At 35.8% G+C, this 17840-nt stretch overlaps 1 protein-coding gene and 1 non-coding gene across 4 annotated transcripts in view; both read left to right on the forward strand.

Annotated features, from left to right (window-relative positions):
• Positions 1 to 3380: 3380 nt before the first annotated feature.
• The window catches only part of LOC110384032 (uncharacterized), a 74061-nt gene continuing 59601 nt past the window's right edge, over positions 3381 to 17840 (forward strand). For all 3 annotated transcript variants that reach the window (XM_064037206.1, XM_021345061.3, XM_021345062.3), the window contains exon 1: positions 3381 to 3588. The gene's annotated coding sequence lies outside the window, so the exon portion shown is untranslated. The remainder of the gene's footprint in view (positions 3589 to 17840) is intronic.
• Positions 11172 to 11244, forward strand: Trnar-acg (transfer RNA arginine (anticodon ACG)). Its single transcript has one exon. It is a non-coding gene; the product is annotated as a tRNA-Arg (tRNA).

The following is a 17840-nucleotide window of genomic DNA, read 5'->3' on the forward strand; positions in this document are numbered from 1 at the left end:
CGAAAAAAAACAGAATACAAGCAACCATATAGGTTCAAACTCGAAATAAATATCTAACCTCTTTGAACCGGAGGAATACAACACAAAAGCAGGAAGCGAGCCCGCATGGACATTTTTCTTTGGCCAGTATTATCCGGACTAAGTGGACGGCTCCAATTTATATAAAAGATGTGACAGCCCCGTGAATTATGGTGATCGGTTACCGGTTGACGTGATCCCGGGATCCTATACGTTTTTTAGCTATCAAACGCTTGCAGGTGCGTGCAAAATGTTTTTGTCTGGATTAGGTGTTGACTTACTGCCGCAATATGGCCGGCTGGGACAAATTGCTTTTGTTTATTACTCCGATGCGGTTCGTGCTAGTTGGAATTTTTACTATTCAATTCCAGTATCTCCAACAATAATAGTGTTATTTTTTTATACATTTCTAATAGATCCTCATTATTCTTAATGGTGAACAGACACAGAGACAACATTAAATGCAGCATTCTCTACATTACGTTGTTTATAGCCAGCTACACTAGCATCACATTAACTGCGTTCTTTACGAACCCTAGCAATCTTTATCTTTATGTGCCAATTTTTCCCTTTCCCTATTTCGTACAATTGACGTCACCTTTTAAAACTCGTCCCGTGCCTCGGTGGTAGATCTATATCGCACACAAGTTGGATCAACATTCACGGTTGCAACATAAAAAGAGCAACGAACCACGTTTGGTTGGTTATTTGAACCTATCCGGGTAATAGGGATTGGGGACCACTATGTAGGTCATCGTGCTTCCACATCCCTGTATTAAAGGAAATGAGTGGGTTGGAAAAATTGTGTCGTCACACATCAAATATTATGAAGATACTAGCTTCCGTCGTCGGTTTTGCCCGCTGTTTATGAACGACTCTCCGAACTCAGATAAGTATATAGCCCATACCTGTTATTCTGATGAGCTATACCTATATCTGCATTTTTTTATAATTTATTCAGTAGTTTATGCCTGTTAAACAAATTATTATCTAAACATACAAACTTTTGCAGTTATAATATTAGTAGGATAGAGGTTCCCTTTGATCCATGATCACAGACAACATTTTCAACAAAACATCCTAGCGCTCTCATCCGATAAGGTTTTGTGTTTCAAGAATATTTTTGTGCCAAAAGACGTTGCGAAGGGAATTAACTTTTTATGTCCTTTATGGATATAACGTTCGTGTTTACATGTAAATTTTACTTATAAAGGCTGTTACAAGACAATGTCTTCAAAATTAAATTAGAAATATTGTTTGAACATCCATTAGAGAATTCATTAGTAACTTACTGGTGAAATTAAATAGAATCGTCCCTCGTATAAGATTACTAATTTGATTAATACGCTGAATTTAAATTTCTTTTATAGACACAATTATGAAATTCAGTCTGAAACTAATGAACTCACTTTGTAAGTTTTGATTTACTCTTTGTTCTCAGTACTATTTTTGTTTCTACTTTGAATGAATAAAACCCTTCTAAAATCTAAGTTGATGAAAAAACAAATGAATGGAGTTTTTGAAAGTCACTATAGAGAGTTTATTTAAATTACTTGTAATAAGTTGCTTAGACCAATCCAAGCTCTATTTATTATCTTTTTACTTTGTCCAGCGATTAATCAGCCTATTGGCTACTACTATACTACCAGCTCGCAGCGATGAGGACCAATTTGACGAACATTTTAGTATAGTTGCAAGTTTCGTATTTTTAATCTAAAAAAATTCGTATGTTTATGTTTAAATTGAAAAGACCCCTTCTATTGCTGTTGTTCTTATTGTTTTTTTGAGTTTGTTCCACCAGTTCAAAAACACATAGGAAATGGCTGTCTTTTATAAATTGACCTTCAAAATCTGCTATTTATATTTTTTTGCCTACTTTGAATTGATGATTTTTTAACTTTTATCTTTATTTCTCAGAATCAGAGTCTGACCAGTCTAACAATAAAAATATAATCACCACGCTTAAAACGGTTCATCGTTTGCCCTAATCAGTTCATCCTCAACTAACGGTGCCATGTTTATGGTATCCTTGTAGCATGAGTCGTCGCCCTGGATCGTGACGTCACAGCCGGCGAAAGTACCACATTCTTAACCTATTGTCACACTCGGCCTACTTTGAATGCTTTAGGTAAGTGTGTGTATGATCTTTCGTGTTAAGTTAGGCTTAAGTTTTGTCACTTGATGATAGGAATATGTATTTTGTGGTAGAGCCACCTGGTATTTTTTTTCATGAAGTTATATGAGTTTTTATATAACATACATGTTATTATGTAGGTATGTTAGTTAAAGGTATATATATCTACTGATAATAGAGGCTTAAAAAATTAATAAATAAAATATGTAGTTGTTGACATAACTTATTAGAGAGAGGTCAAAGTATGTAATAAGATTTTTTTTCTACAGCATTGATAAACAATATTATTTTCTTTTAACATAATTATATAGTCTCTATTACAAGTGAAAGAAAATAGAAGCCCCAAGCAATTGCTAGTTATTCAATAAACTAACAAAGCAATAGTTTGTTGAAACGAAATTCAACAATATTTTGTGTATGGAACGTTCATTTGTTTTGACATTGACCCTCTGACTTTAACATTTATTCGTGAAGCCATTTTGTAATAGTAATATAATATTCATGACTCATTAAGTTGTTTATCAATTATCGAAATACTAGGATGTCTAGATTCATTGGAGATTTCGCAATAAATATAAAATTCTGCTAGAACTTGGCAGTATATAGTATTTTTTTATTACATTTTTAGTATGTTTTAGTTAAGTAAAATATTGTAGTGTTGTCCATGTTACCGTGTATGAGTGTGCCGTTGTCTTTTGCGTTAAGTTGAATATTAAATATGTAAGCCACAAGTGTCTTGGTAGTGGTAGTGTGTACAGATAGCAGAGTCGCTAGAATGTAATAGTGGAGTGGGGAAGCGTTGCGGTTCAGAACAAATGTACTGAGCGAAGTGTTGATAAATAAATGCTTTTAATAATTTCTGTAATCATATTTACTGGTGTACTAATGGTTAAAGATGAATTTCAATATCAAGTAGTTATAAATAGAAATAAAGTAATGGTAAGTAAATAATTAAATTGTGTCTAAAAATAGTTTTCTCGAGTTTGCTCAGTACAGAATAGGTCGTTAACTTGACATGTAAATTGTTTAAAAACACCGTTATTTACAAGAATGAGACATAGTGTGTCAAATAAGGTATATCGACGTATCGACACCTTAAATGAAACTAACATGAAAAGTAAATACACACACGTGTTTCAACATTTTCTTTAGCCTGAAACACGTCGATGTCCAAGACGAACGCACACAGAGACACTTGTAGCGGTGTGTAAGTAACCGTAGTCTCATTCTTACCTGCGCACGCGCGCGCGTCGTCTCGAAGAAAGCCTCAGTGCTGACTTGGCGGCCGTCGCGACCGCACCGGCCTGCCGACATGTGGCAAACCTTGTGACTCAAGTGTTGTGAATTGTGTACAAGCACAGTGGCCGTGCGTTAACCCCAACCCCTGATAGTGCTTAACCGGATTTTTAGTTGGAACGCCCCGCGGCGTGCAAAAGGTGGGTACAGCCTAATTCTGTATTATCTAGACGTATCAGTGCTGGTCGAGTGTTAATTTAAGGTAATGTGAAAGTTGTGACGATCGATCGTCGAGTTCGAGGAGTCAGCGATGTTGACACACTTTTGGTTCAGGTGTGGTTGGTGGCAGGTGGGCGCGCCGGCTGTGTGTCAGTAATACGTGTCCGACCAAAATTCCGATCTCGAGAGACCGCTTTCGGCTGAGCAACTTTCTTCCGCGGGAGGTTTTTGACTCTAGCGCTCTATGAGGCTGTTATAACGTCACTAATGAATACAGATGCGGTGAGGTAACAGTCGAAATGCTCGTGATATTGAAAGCTCGAGATTATGCGAGCAAACGGAAGACATCAACGCGCTACGTTGTGTCTTACATCGAAGCGCTTTGCATTGTTACAGCACTTCGTTATCTTAACTGTTATCTGGAATGGGATAGTCGTGAGATTTATCTTAATCTTCATCATTGCATTCACCTGTTTCTTTTTTAAGAATTAGTTTTGCTAGTTTGTTTTACATAATATTTAAATCTGAAATTAAGAAAATCTAAATCCAAACTATTATTTACTTTATCCTAAAAGTTCGTTTCGTACCTAAGCATCTCTACATTCTTAACTCGCATACAAAGTTGATAATCTCCAAAAAGCAAACACTAACAAAAACTCTTTTGTAAATAAAAAGGCTCAACTAAGTATGTACAGTCTAATACAAAGCAACCTCAACACAACGAACACAAATGAGGTATTTAATGGAAAATCAGAATTATTACAGTATAAACATGAGGCGGAGGTAAACGGGGACAGAGCTGAGTATACCTAGTGACGAGGTTGAACCGGTCTCCCCCGCCTCCCCCGCGCCTCGCACCCCTCGCACCTCCTCACTCGACGCGCGGCAACTCGCGATGCGCCTGAGTGCATCCCTCGCATCTCTATTTTCATAAATTATCATAAACCGCTTACACGATATGCAATATTATTAATTGCTACTAAATAATACAGTCAAAACTGGTACTCAGCTGAATCCGGTTAGACTGGAAGCCGACCCCAACATATTTGGGAAAAGACTCGGAGGATGATGAGATAAACACAGTCAAATCTATTATAAAGACAGAAGGCACTACCTATATTTATTCGTAAAAACCGATAGTTGTAATAACCAGTGACAGGTATACATCAAGCATTCAGCAAATTGATTTTGGTTAATTTAACCTGTATGTCGCCATAAACGGTTATGATTATATTGTAATAAACAGTTTCCTGTAAAAAGTTCCTTTTAAATATGAGACATAACTTGGCAAAACTTCAGTTACCAATAATAACTTAATCAAAGAAGACAGCTATACAATCATAAATAAACCACGCTTATGATCCTACACTTAGTGCCAAAGCGCCAAACGGTGCCAAACCTGCACACATTTGGCACAACCAAATAAGATGATATTCAAATGAATCTTCGGTAACAACCTGACAATTCAAACAGGATTATCTTTTCTAAGAAACCATTTAGAAGCTTAACAAAATCCTCACCTCTCAAAATTGTACTGAGATAAGCTGTTAACGCTCTGGAAGTGCCTAATTAGTGAGATTATATTTATCTGTACAGCAATGCTTCATTCCGAGAGACTTAACGAGTACAAACTTATTCTAACTATGCTCAGTTTGCTTCATATTTGAAATCGCTACTTCTCAATTAAACATAATCAACAAGTTAAAAATGTCACAAAAATTACTATTCCACATCGCAACCTCCTTCATTTTCATTCCCCAGAGACTTTTTATTATGTGAAACGGAATTAATTATAATAAAAATATTCAATTCCATATCAATCATACTACTAAATTAGGTTTGTGGTGCCGATAGGGTGCTACGGCGCTCTGATGAATAAATCATTTTCTCGGAGAAATTCGTATGACTCTACCCGAAGGTTATTCTCAAAATATCGCCTTGTGCATAGAAATGTTATTCCTTATGGCATGAATCGAAAGCTCCACATGAATATATACAAATACGTAATGAATAATATTGTAATGAAGAAGAATGATGTAATCAACACTAGTGAGGAGACTAAGAATAATTCTATATTTTCCTATACAGTTAGGAATTTATAAAAGAACTCGTTAACAACTCCACGTGACGCCAAAACAATGCTACAAATCATCGATTGAAATCCATTCAGAAATAAATCGAACAGAGCAAAAAACATGTCAAACCTTCCTAGAAGCAGAAAGAAAAATGACAATAAGCAGGAACTAGACGAAACCAGAAATGCCTCATAATAACGCATTACAAGATGAACTAAAATCCCACGTTAGTAAAAACCTGCACATATTTCATGTTGTGCTATAATTACGAACAAAGAGTACATTATAAACGACTGGCAAAAAAGAAGGCGCGTCGGTGAAGGGCAAAGTAAAGCGTTTATTTGATCATTTCTTAAGATTCCAAAAAGAATGAATCGTGCTCTCGAAATTCAATTTTTGAGATACAGGATCTGATATCATTGTTGAATCATTTGAATAGTCATCATTCAAACAAAATAATTAAACGTCATCGATATCAATAACTGGTTGTGGCGCAAAATTGGGAGAGGCCTTTGTCCAGTCACGAATTGACTAGGGCTGATATTATATTATTAATCATAGCATTGATTTCAGCAATAACTTTCATTTTAACTCTAAAATAAGACACTTTTCTCGATTTCTATGAAATTAAAAATAATAGTTTTATAAAGTTCATGATCTGCAATAAACTCCTCACGAATTTTCATCACTTTCACCGATAAGATAAATTGCTTGCACCTACCATTGGAGACCATTTAAATACCATATGAATGTAATCCATTGCGGACTTGCCCATAACCCATTACCATGGTGCTTCAATGAAATTGAGCCAATTACATGATTCATGATTCACATATGAGTATGATGCTCTGATTGACTAAACACCCATAGCCGTAATTATGCTACCAGAATCGTATACAAGGTGAAAGTGTTACATGCGTCCAAAGACTTTAATTTTTACTATCCACGCTACGAATCGACCCGCATGGAAAGTGGAGTACCTGCATTTGCACCAAACAAAACTATGACGGTTGCAAAAACTGCACAAAGTAAAACTGTATCTAATTGTCACAAAAACTTCGCTGAAAGAGATAAAGTCAAATCGTTGAATTCTTCGTATCTTCGTATCTTTTTGGAGTTTCTTTGGTTTGAATGTACCTAAGCGCAGTAAAGGAATTCGTTAATATTTATACCTAACAACCGGTTGAACGTTTGGTTCCTGACGTCAGTTCTAAGTTTAGAGTTATAAGTTTTTGCTGTCATATGAACTTGATCTTTTTTTGATCAGAAGAATCTAAAATTGACCTTACTAATTTTTTGGTCCTTTTTTGTTACAAGTAATCATAGTCTATGTTAACCTCTAGCTTGAGTTTTATACCTAGGTATTTTAAGTTAACTATCTACACAAGTAAATACTGATCAGCATGTCGATTCTATAAAATATCACAACTCACTTCGACATCACTCTCACTTCGACTTCGATCTAAAGGTAGAATTCCGTGGACGCGACAATAGTCAACCTATGAAAATGTATGGCACCGTTGTCGAGGCCCGTGACAGTCGCGCGCGGCCGACGAATTTCGTAAGCTGCTCGCGGCATTGTCAAAAATTTAATTCTGGTTTTACTAAAATTCTATAGATGTTATTAAGCGCTAGACCATGTTGAGAAGCGTACGGCCGCGAGCGGCTCACGAAATTCGTCGTCCGCGCGCGACTGTCGCGGCCCTCGGCAGCGGTGCCATACATTTTCATAGGTTGACTTTTGTCGCGCGCGGCTGCGACAATCGCGACCCACGGAATTCTACCTTAAAGTTTCGTGATTGACATTGTCAAACTACACTAGCGCTACACTATCGAGCGTGTTGACAAGTTGAACTAAATCAAAGTCGAGATTTTGACAGATCTGTCAAAATCTGTCTATCTATAGGGAGGTAGGGAGAGATGGGCAGTTGGGAGACATGATCAAATCAGAATAAAAGGGGGGTCCTTTTATTCTGATTTGATCATAGTTTTTTTTTTTATTGGGTAGTTTACGTTACCGACTGGTAACGGTGTTCATCCATAGACTATCTGTCATTTCTGTGAGTTGTCAAGAACAAACACTCGTAAAAGTACTTAAATATTTTGTTGCGGTTTCGGATCGTTATAAAGAGAAAACTAATGAAAGGTATGTGTATTTTCTATTATTAATTATTGATTGTCAAAATCTCCAGTTACAATTATAGTAAGTCGATGCAATCCACACCTATTATACCTTTAGAAGAGAGTACTACAGCAATAGTTAATGGGCCCCACGTTTTTATTTTAGTCTAATATGACCGGGACCACCTACGTAGGTTGACAGGTAAGTAACTATTTTTTATTTTCTAGTTTTCAGTGCACATAAGATAAAACCGTTTAACTTAAAAGTTTTTTTACCGATTTTTTTTTCATAAACTAAGTCAAAAGTGTCCAATGCTCCCTATGGTAGGGAGGCTTGGACATACCATGTAATGTATAATTTGTAAATTTTGCTCTTCTTCGTCAGTGAAAATTTGTGAGGTTATAAATCTGCGCGAAAAATCCTTTATAGAATCTTGTTTCAGGTACCGTTGCCAACTTGATCTAGAGACTATTATATTTAAAATAGTGTTTAAATAAAGTTCTAAGTGTTTTAAAGTGATTAAGTGCCTACCTTTAACGATGGCTAGAATGTTTTTGCTTAAATCTTTATTAGAAGAAGCTCATGCTTTAGATAATTTAGAAAAGCGTCAACAATCTGCTAGAATTCGTAGTTTATCTTTATTAACTCGCGATGATGACTATGTGAGCATATATAGATTGTCAAAGGAGCTAATTGACCAACTGGAGTCTGATTTACTGCCCTGATAAAGCCCACAAAACGTCGAGGCAAAGGACTTACAACTCGTGTAAAAGTAAGTATTGACACAGTTTATAGTTGAAAAATTGTAATCAAGCACACAATAATAAGAAAACACTTAGTTCTTAATAAGGAGTATTCCCTTTATGTGGTTTCCCCGCCAGCTGATATGTTTTCAAAAGACTCTGTACTTCAGTTATAATATTGGTATTCTCTTAAGCATGAAAATAACCAAATTGGTCTCAATTTTGTTTTCACTAAATCCAGATAAAGTAGGTATTACATTTTTTATTGATTTATTGTTTCACAGATACTATGTACTTTATCATTCTTGGCTAGTGGCGGTTACCAGAAGGTTATTAAAGAGGGCATCAGAACTTATTTATCGCAACCGTCTGCATCTCGTTGCATAAATGAAGTAGTGGAAGCTCTGAACAATCCGGCCGTAGTAAAAAAATATATAAGGTTTCCTCAAAATCAGCAAGAAAGGCAAATTGGCGCTGTCAGTATTTTTTTTCGTAGGGTAAGCATAGATTATATTCACAGCACGAATTTAGAGATTTCTGTTTATTTTATACTTAAAAGCTGCCTCAAATTCCTTACAATAACAAATTATAACTAAAACATCATATTTAGCTAAAATTCTGTGTCAAAACTGATAAAATTAAAACTGATTAATCTCGGTTGACATTTTGTCGAGTGGGGAAGTCACTAGCACAGCATTGGTCGATGTCGAGCTCACTTCACTTCGCAAGTGATTAGGTGATGTTTACAGAATGCAAAATCAAGGTCGTTCTGAATCGAATGCGAAGTGAGAGTGAATAGCGAAGTGAAATGCGAGTTGTTGTTCGAATTTTATAGAATCGACGTGCAGGCAGGCCTTGGCCCTGTTGCGCCCGCTGGGGTTGCTGACAGTATTCTACTTGTGTAGCCCTTTCATTTGATACCCATATTGAGGGCTGTGCCATTTTTTGCCGGCGGCCATATTGGATTTAATTAAAGGTGTATACAAAATTTCAGACCAATCGGTTGACAGGAAGAGGGTGAAATTTGAATTACTAAATTTGATCCAAGAATAAATAATAAAACAAACGGGGTGAGCTAAATAAAACCGTTTAAATATCTCGTAATGTTGAAACTGATTGTAATTTTTAGGAAAGCTCTTTCATTATATCTAGCCGAATATAAGAAATGGCAATAAAAGTTGATAAAGATCTGTAAAATCTGTTTTTTTATGCAATAAATTGTGAAAAAGTGCCCATCCCTCCCCTACCTCCCCTAAAGTATGAAATGACATTACGAATCGAAGTGAAATGCGAGTTGTTGATCGAGTTTTATAGAATCCCAGTACAGTATTCCATACTTGTTTCTTTGCACACTTCAGTTTGCTCAGAAGAAATTCTCTCTAATAAGCAAATATTGGTTTTCGAACTCTCGAAATTTTCTAAGGTCCGTCAGACCTTCAAATTACTCAAGTTATATAACGTGAGTAGGTAATACCGCAAAGTGATCCGTCTGGAGTTGTGAGTACGTCGAACGGTTACCAGTCCGTTAGAGCTAAGGGGGTCATGCGCGTCGCGTGCGCAACTTTCAACACACCCGACATTAGTTAGTATTCGACCTGGAATACGCGAATATTTTCTTATAATAGGAAACGTGCTGTTACAATTTGTTCTAATGAAATCATTAGGCAAAATACTTTTACTTCAATTTGCATTCATTTTATTAAAAGACGGGCTCTATAAAGGCGTTTCAAAGATAATAGAAACTACAATACTGCCTTTAAAAAGACAGGAGGTTCCACTAGAAATGGCTAGTAATTATAAAAAAACAAACTGAAGATATAATGGAGAAATCAGTCTAATAAAATGATAAGTGTATGTTATAACTAACAATATTACGACAATTAAGTAATAAAAACGTCGAATATGTAAGATGATATCCGAGGGACGCATTTTTGGAAAGTTTTCAGTGGAAGTGAAAGTTCAGAAATGGCATTATGCAAAATAGATGTCGACTATAACTCGATTATTATGGCAGTTATTTATTTAAAGGGATTTACATATTATGCTGTCTGTGAATTAAACAGAAAATAATTCATCAATTCATGGAAAGCATGAATGGTTCAAGCTGTAGTAATATTTCGAAATGATAGAATTAAATATTTGAAATTCTAGGTCATAGGATGGAGCAATTTAAATTTAAATTCTTGGAATTTAAATTTAATTTGTGTTTTAGAAGGAAACAAAATAGAATGAATTTTCCGGGCATGCCATTAGGTAGCATCCCTCAGAAGTTATGTTTACCTGTAAATATCAGATGTTCATATTTTACATTTGACGAAAAACGATTTCTATAACTATATTTTTTTTTTAACTATTGTAAAAAATAATATATTTAAATTAACGTTATTCCTATTTACTAATTTTAGTTTACTAGAGTGTGAAAAAGTAAATCATTCATTGCTGAAACAGTATTCAGAATGTCGTGCGATAGTTGTGCGTGACACGAAGTGTAATAAAACCTTGACGAAATTGATTTTCGAATTGAAATTACCTTCAAAACTCAAATTCGACTTTTTCGTAGCTTTTTACACGGCACAATACAAGTCAATGTTATGTATACCTAAATTTTGTAAGGAAGAGCACGAGGTCCTGTGGCGCAACGGATAACGCGTCTGACTACGGATCAGAAGATTCCAGGTTCGAATCCTGGCAGGATCGAAATTTTTGTTGCTATTTTTAAATTTTTATCATTATTTATGACAACATTAATTTGAAAAATAGCCCTGTACTACACTTGATAATTATAATTTTACCCCAAATACAAAAAAGCTACATTAATTTTATGTAGGTAGATACATACTTACCTTACTTTATCATATAATGATGATTTTCTTTTAATTGCCTTCTAGAAACTGGTGTCATTATTAAAATGCCAGCAAAAGGTCGAATCATCCATTCAGTACTAACAAAAGCAGTAAAAGTTTATAAGAACAAAAACTCTGGACTCCAATTTTGGACCGAAGCCAGCTTATAATTAATTACAATTTGCGACATCTGCAGGTTACTAATTTATTGCAAAAAAGTTTTAAAAGATAAAAAAGAGATACTGTTACTTAATGCATGAATTTCTCTCTGAAGATAAAGGAATATTTTCATAATATAATTAATGCAAAATGAAAGTGGAACTATAGACATTCTGCATTTGTAAATAATATGACGAAGCAGTAAATATTTTACTAACGAGAAAATATGAACGCTGTGTAAATATATTTACAAAATTACTAGCAGCTCAAAATATTGTGCAAACCAGTACCGAAATAACCTCCTTTTCGAATGCTGTAACTAAAATTAATTTCCTAGACAAGCTAAGTGCACTGGACCATTCTAATGTACTTAATTCTCAAAAGCATTTCGAGACATCTCTGCTAAATGTAAATATTTTCCCAACTGATCAATGAGAAGTTTATTTAATCAACGATGCTAAAATATAAGGTACACTTTTATCTAAATACGAATACCAAAGTTCAAGTTTGATGTTGCAAAACAAACTGTGAGAACATCAAATAGTAAGAAATTGCAACAAATGAACATCATATTGCTGGATACTCGAACAAATACCATCGTTGTGTAATCCCATGAATAGAAAATCAATTGTAACGCGAATCAAATGTTCGAGCATTCTTCGACATATTTTCATCCCTAGACACATGAAATCTAGTGTGTTTACTTCATGGAGAACAAAATGACTAACGGAGGTGCCATAACCGAATTACTCCAAAGAATGTAGCGCGCCAAAATGCGAGTGTACGAGGGACGAGGAACGTTACTGTCTTCGCCCTTATACTACGTTTTCTTTGGACCCGACCATTTTCTGTAGTACCAAAAATCGTTGACAAATGTCTCAAAGAACCCGAACGCCTCGCTAGTTCACCCATTACTTACCGTTTCGGTCATTCCCACCGTATGTATTCGTAACCTAAACGTAGGCGCCTGACCTACCTGCAGTATAGCATCTCTTCATCTTTCCTTACTCCATGGTTTAAATCAATCGTAGTTGGATGCTTCCACGCTGTTCCACATACAAAACTTGTTAATTTGCATTCGTGCCATCTCGCATTCAAGCGGCATTATTTAGGAATCGCCGAGGAATCTCTGTGTAACGGTTGACCGAAGAGTCGCCGGCAATCGGTGTGCGGTACTTAGAGCTACTGGTTTTATGTGATCCCTTTGAATTGTATTTCGATAATTAACGATGGCTGAGGTTAGGATGCTGGAGGATTTAAGTTTAGTGTTAGTTATGTCGAGCAAGTAAATAGCAGAAGTATCGATACAATTTTCGAGTAAGTTTGTAATTGTTATTGTAAAAGCAAAAGTACTTTTGACTTCAATGCTTAGTGCACTACGTGCCTGCCAACGCTTTGATCTGTTAACCTTGATAAGAAGTTTCTCAGTTTTTGCATATGACCAACATTTTCAATAAACCGATTCGTGCAAATATAGATAAACTAGAACTGTTACAAATATTGGTACCATTTGCCATTTATTTACTGATTGATTTAAAAGGTATTAACATGTAGTATAAGCCGTTACCAACACTGGTAAAGACAGCTTATCCAAAAGATTAAATAAAGACCGTTCGTGAGCATTGGACAACATTAGAGCTTAGGGCCTTTAAATATTTTCTACGAACTTAGGTCACAAGAATTTATTTATAAAAGCTTACCAATTAAAATACATACAGACAATATTAACGATATGGGAAACAATAGTTATAGAGTATGCTATGTATGTTATTTTCTCTTCATCCCAGAGTTTATTGGCACAACGCTCTTTGTCCTTTTGGCTCCAAGAAACGTTCCGTGACTGAAACGAGATTTAAATTTCAAGCTTGACGTCGAATACACGACAACGTCATACTACATTATCTAGACAAGCCGGGCTTAATGAACCAGTACCGACAGAAAAAAATGTATTTGTATTTGTTCGATGCACGTGGGTGTTAATGATAACCTGACTACCAGACAGATAGATGAAACCGTAACTGATTTGTAGATATATTTGACTCCCAACACCAATATTCAAGTAATTTATTTCAAATTTAAATTCTCAGCAGTCTCCTTCGCTCATTGTAACCTCGAGACTCCAAGACTCAGGTCGAGCAAAAACTATAATTGGGTTTTATTCACCTCCTTTTATTTCTTGTTAGCCGCACATCTTTTATTCTTGTAGGTCATAACCAGTTTTGAGGCAGCTGCATAAATACAAGGAAGTAGTTTTAAATAGCTGAGAAGGCGTTAATATTGGTTCTAGAATGCGAGTAGACACGTAGGCTTAAATCAGGGTTGACAAGACTTGCTATTGGTATTTATTAACTTGAACGTGATAATTGTTGACCTAAATATTTTGATACAGATTATCTACTACGATTAAATTCCTATCAAAAACACATTATCGATCTACCTTTTTCATCCAATTGAATCTAAGAACGCTTAAGAGAAATCTCGTCACCTTCAAGCAAAGAGGTGTCACAATACCAAAAAAATACGTACCTATAAGTAGTAGTAAACATTAGGAAGTTATGTACAGCAGTAATTCTAAATAGAGCGTCGACCCTATTTCAGGTCTCCCTTCACAAATGACCTTGTGTGGTCGCAAGGCCTGCTGTCGTTCGCCTCGTAGGAATGCGAACATAATGCCACCAAGTTGACGAACCTTAAAGATAAATTCCTGCATAGAATTCATTTGAACTGCAACATAGTTGCGAAAGGCTCGGAAGTCTATGTTTAGCTGTTTTAATTAAAATCCAATATGGGATTAAAACAAGCTAACTGAGATACATAGAGCAAAACACGCTAAAGTTAACTATAACCTCACATATTGTTTCTAACTTTTAACAAGACCCAATCATTTCTTAGCAAGGAGGCTCAAATCATAATTGTGTAAACGATAATGCTAACATACTTCACGGCATTGAACAAAATATTTTCTTACCAAACATTTTTCTCAGAGCACGTCAAAATGAAATCGTACCCCGACGTGACCTTTCCGTCTGCATATTATTGTTATTATATGGTTGTGTCATTCAGTCTTGAACTTTAGAATTTTAAAGTGGATACGTTACATAAACTCTAGCTCGATGTATCCTCCAACACGTCTCACAACTTCAGTCCAGTTTTTAAACTAGTTTTTAAGTTAATATGATTGAGAATATGCGACTGACGCAGAACCAATTTGTTTTAATACCGAATTAGGCATTGACGTAGCCTGTTGCAAGCATGAGCAGTCGACAGCCACCATAACGGATATCGAAATAATCCCTTTTATTAGAGCTAGCAAAATAATAAACTAATGATTTTATTACAGCAGTCGACCTCCATTGGTAATTCCGAACGTTGCCAAACCAACCGGTATTGTAGGAGTCGGAATAAAGCTTGCTCCTAATAATTTGTGAACGAACTTGCAATTGGCGCAATCCACGATAGGAGTACCTCTGATTTCGTTATTATTGTGCCTACGTCCAGCATTTCAGAATTAATTACTTGTCATTTACAAACCATTTGACAAAGCGTTCGTCAGGCTTTGTCATTGTCGGTACCACATTCCTTTAATACATGATAAAACTTAAATAGATAATAAATTGAACATTCATTGTCTAGTCTAGGAATTTTTATGTCTCAGGTTATCTTATAGCATTTATCTTGAAGCCAATACAAGCATTGTTTGTAAACTAATTTTCAAAGGAACCATTACAAACGCAAGTACATTTTTAAAAGATTCTGATCTCCAAGACAATTCAGCTCATGAATAAAATTACGTTCGTGAACGCTTTCGACGCCTGCAATGAGATAACAAAGTCTTTACACAATATGTTGAACAACTTATTATTTGAAGAAGCGGGTTGTTACTTTGTCGAACAAAGTGGTATCACGCAAGAAATTGAAGGTGGTTCCAAAGATATTCCAAAACATGTCCCTACCACCATCAACTTGGATTTACGGCGTCTGAGCCGATATTAACTATAATGTATTGTCATTGTACGCTTTTGGCAACTCACATCGAACTATATTACTGTTTTACGATATTAGTTGTCGATTTAGTGGGATCGTGGCGAGATACTGATGATAAGTTGGCCATTGCTCATTGGGTGGAGATAAATGTATACATTTAAGAGGGTTTTGCCCCTTTACCCCATCAGAACAATGAATATTTTTTGTTTGGAAATTCTTTCACCCTCTTCCCCGAGATATTAAATTTCGTTTCCTCTCAAATTCACTTTGCAGTGTTTTGGCTGGTTTTGTTTTTACAAAAAGAAAAGAAAGGGAAAAACTGACCGTAAAGTCCCGCTTACTCAGAATTCTCCGGCCGTGAATATTTCCGTAAAAATAAATACCTATACAAAAACTGTATTCGTGAACAGGTTTGAACGCTCGTTACGAAATTTATATCGTGAAATCAAATTTGTGGGCCTACTTACTTGACAAGTCGACAAACAACTGTATATCAACAGTAAAATTACAGATACTTAGTACCGATTGCCTGTTAAACATAAAAGCTTTCAGACCGTATAAATTACATAAGGATACTTAATTAAGAATGTAGAATAAAAGGACAGACATTGTACAGTACTAAAACTGCATTCTTGCAACTGCTCTGACTAATTACTGACTCGGTCTCATTCAAATAAAACCTTCGAATAGTCCAGCTGTAACCGCAAGCACTGCAATGGACTCGGAACGCCAGAAAAATAAAATTGAAGCTTAAACGCGAAAAATCCCTCCGTTTATTTCAAGTGTTCGCGTAACTGTGGGTAACATTCTTTGGAATTATTTAATCGGAACTCCATCACAGTATTCACAGTCGCTACTTATCAAAATGCATACTTGAGCTGCCAAGAATTTGGGTCAGCTTTAATACGTGCATAGTAGATTATAACGGCGTGTGACCAATATATTGAAATAAAGCTATTACGTTAAAACACGTAACGTTACATGCTACTGATTTCATATTTAGGAAATTGTATAAAACGTCTGTACACGCACTTACGCGCAGTGTTCCAACTTGCAAATAAGTAAGCGAGGTGGCGTATTATACAAATATTCTCACGTATGCCAGTCAATAACCATTCGTGTAGATTACGTGACTGTCAGCTCAGATACGTGTTATTCCCGAGATATATATTATTTTCAAACAAATATCTATAAAGTCGTAATTGGCAATTTCTTACTGAACGTCTGTCATGTCGAAGACATAAAATATTTGTCTAAAAATAAAATTCGTAAATTCTAACAAGCACACGCAAGTAATAAAAAACGAAATTTAAATACCTTCACGTTCATATACTGGATAAGTTACATCTTCGAACTTCAAACAGCTGCAATCCCCAAATCTGCTATTTAAAATCGCTTAACCTGCGCAAAACTGACACACCAGAACCAAATCTTTTCTAAGCCCGTTCAAATCTGAGATTGAAGTCATAAAAATGCTTATTATTCTACACCCGGCTTGGGGCCACTTCCAGAATAATAAATGTTAACACTACACTGCCATTCGCCAAAGAAACTGACGATATCACCGCAGCACTTTCGAACGCCATCGGAATATAAAACAACATCAACCTAGCCTGTTACCCACAGGTAACAGTTATAGCTAAACCTTAAAAGCTAGATAATTGAACCAAATTCATAGTGTGACTGACCTCGATATGACGCCCATTTCGATTTGCAAAACAATTGAACGTTATAGTTATATCAATTCGCTATTTCATCATATTGTTATTCAGTTTTGTGGCTAGACCTGACCGGCTTTAGTGCAATCTGTGTTTTAGTTTGTCGGGTATGCCAACTGTGCAGACATTAGTCAATTTCCAACATTTTTCGCCGAAGTTTCGATTACTGGTTTGACAGTTAGACGCGCTACCAAACTGGTATGTTGTCGAGCAAAATGTAACTAGACATTAATCTCCTTTCAATTTACACTAAACACTTAACGGGCCTTAACTTTGCGTTCGCGTGTATGTAATTACCTGGCATGCATGTCTCACCGCAAATATCTGTACCGGCCATGTGTAAAAATAAAAACTTAGCCAATCATAATTGCTCTGTGAACTTCAAAGATTAGAAAAAATCCAGTGGAACTGTTTCAATCCAATTTGTCTCCACAACCGCACTCGGATTGCAGAAGTTTATCAAGTCGCGCGGACGAAGCAAGGTTGTCACTGCACAGACACACAATTTCTCACCGCTCGTAAAAAAATATCAATTATTGTCAATGTTTTTCAACGGTAATTAACTACATGCAATAACTATAAGATTGTA

This window comes from Helicoverpa armigera, chromosome 12 (assembly GCF_030705265.1).
Source record: "Helicoverpa armigera isolate CAAS_96S chromosome 12, ASM3070526v1, whole genome shotgun sequence".
Taxonomy (NCBI): domain Eukaryota; kingdom Metazoa; phylum Arthropoda; class Insecta; order Lepidoptera; family Noctuidae; genus Helicoverpa; species Helicoverpa armigera.